The sequence below is a fragment of the Sprattus sprattus genome (genome assembly GCF_963457725.1).
Source record: "Sprattus sprattus genome assembly, chromosome: 6".
Lineage (NCBI taxonomy): Eukaryota > Metazoa > Chordata > Actinopteri > Clupeiformes > Clupeidae > Sprattus > Sprattus sprattus.
Window position 1 is genome coordinate 28,071,169 of NC_137925.1, and position 2,467 is coordinate 28,073,635.

General features: G+C 42.1%; 1 protein-coding gene across 1 annotated transcript in view; it reads right to left on the minus strand.

Annotated features, from left to right (window-relative positions):
- Window positions 1-1,041: 1,041 nt before the first annotated feature.
- LOC308367348 (CD82 antigen-like) overlaps window positions 1,042-2,467 on the minus strand; it is a 53,931-nt gene continuing 52,505 nt past the window's right edge. Inside the window, 1 exon segment of the mRNA XM_080841244.1 lies at window positions 1,042-2,467. This exon segment is cut by the window's right edge and continues 617 nt beyond it. The gene's annotated coding sequence lies outside the window, so the exon portion shown is untranslated.

Sequence of the window (2,467 nt, forward strand, 5' to 3'; positions counted from 1 at the left end):
AAAACAAGAGTGAATACCAACAGAAGAATATTGCAGGGGATTTTGGCACATTTTTTTGGGCCGCTACCCACACGATTAGCTGTGTTGCTCATTCCACGAATGCACTATCCTTACAATTTGTACCTCGTTGTAAAGGTGACTAATCAGGCTTTCCAACGATATACAATACAATACCAATTGGTATTATTAAAGGGGAGGAATAATCGACCAAAAAAACGTTTCCGAACTTTTTTTGAGGAGTTTATTTGTGTATATGCTATGTTCTCATGCCTCTCAGTAATGCAATATGTATTCATTAGGGAGTCAGTGGGGAGGGTGAGGCGAGAAGGGGGAGAACTTGAGCGAGTTTGAATGTGTGTGTGTGTGTGTGTGTGTGTGTGTGTGTTGTACCGTCTTTGTCCTGTGTCTTGAGGACCCCCTCGAAAACGAGATGCTGCATCTCAAGGGGTTATCCTCCAAACAATACATTTCAGAAGAAGAAGAGCTTTTATCTTGTCACCGTGGCAACTGTTGTCTGGTTCTGAGGCCATGGACAAGCTTCCTGGGTGGCAGTTCAGTGATTTGACAGCGAACAGCAGATGACACATTTTACTTCAATCTTTCAACGTTACAATTCAGACATTCTACCCTACAAAATGATATCTTTCACTCGCTGTCTACTGCACACACATAAACAAACACACACACACACACACACACACACACACACACACACACACACACACACACACACCACACACACACACACACACACACACACACACACACACACACACACACACACACACACACACACACACACCAAGCAGAAAGTCCTGCTCAGTTACACCGGTTAACATTGGTGTGGTGCACTGATACCCCCTAGTGGCCAGTTGAAGAAACAACAGTGCTTTCAAGTCAAGAAACAGTGCAACAGGGCCACCCCCCCCCCCCCACACACACACACACATACACACACACACACACACACACACACACACACACACACACACACACACACACACACACACACACACACACACACACATATAAAAACAGATAGCTTGTGTGAGTTGACTTTATTGTAATCTGTCCAACTACTATACAGAATGAGATGACAGTTTAATAGTCCTACTGTTTTAACATGACCTAAGAGGAAAGGAATGTTTTCCATACACACAGAAACATTACAAAATAAAAGAAAACATGTTTAAAAGAACAATTTGTAGTTTGTAGTGTTTTCTTCTTTTACATTAAAAAAAGTATAAGAAAGGTCGTCTTCATTAAAATGTATTAAAATGTACATAAAATGTATCTCTTTCCACTGCCAACATGATCTTCTATACAAGAAAAGCACACGCATACTGTAGGACCAGTTTCCCTTTACGCAATGACACCGGAATGCCCGACTTCCCGCTTAACCTTCTTCCCTCCTCACACACACACACACACACACACACACACACACACTGATACGGGTCAGAAATACACACACACACACAAAGATACGGGTCAGAAATACCCTCAGTCACACACACACTCTTATACACTCATGCACACAGGCACACATATTTCATGTCCGTGACCTCTAGTGTTTGCATCAGAATGATTTAGTGACAGAAAGTTCTCTTAAAACAATGTGTAATTGTTTTATCTATCATTTCATCTATGGACAAGAAGCCGTAATGACACATCCTGAACTGCCAGAGGCCACAGTAGTCACAGTCATGTTAGGATGAAGACTGAACCTGCCTTCTCTGTCACAGTCGCCAATATTTGTGTTTGTTTGTTTGCATGGTAAACAACAATGAAGTGGCAATTAGAGACAGGATTAAGATGTGGGCTGGATCCAGACCAGATCTAAAGGTTAGGACAAGTGTGTGTGTGTGTGTGGTTGTGTGTGTGTGTGTGTGTGTGTGTGTGTGTGTGTTTGTTTGTGTGTGTGCTTGTGTATTTGTCTTGTGTGCGTGTGTGAGAGGTCTAGAGTTAGGATGAGTGTGTGTGTGTGTGTGTGCGTGTGTGTGTGTAAGAGAAGTCTAAGGGTTAGGATGAGTGGTTTGCTTTAGCTAAAGGAGCAGGCAGAGAATAGCCAGCTTTGGTCAGACACAAAATAAACGAACAAACAAACCCTGCTTTAAAAACCATCTTCAGTTACAACATCAAACTCTACTCATTTTAAAACTTGAAACCATCTTCATTTTAACATGGTCCACCGCCTTCATTTGGCTTTCACAGCTGCATCACTCATTCACAGCAATCTTCCTCCTGACAAAGCAAACGCATTCTCTGTGTCTGTAAACCCCACTGAGCACATATATCTCTGTGTCTGTGTAACTGAGCACATATCTCTGTGTTAACACAGCACTGAGCACACATATCTCTGTGTCTGTAAACAAGAAGCAGACAAGCAGAAGAAAAAAAAGTTAAGATCAAGAGCTACGGAAGCAAAGCTAACAGAACGGTTTATGTACAGTCAACACTACGTAAA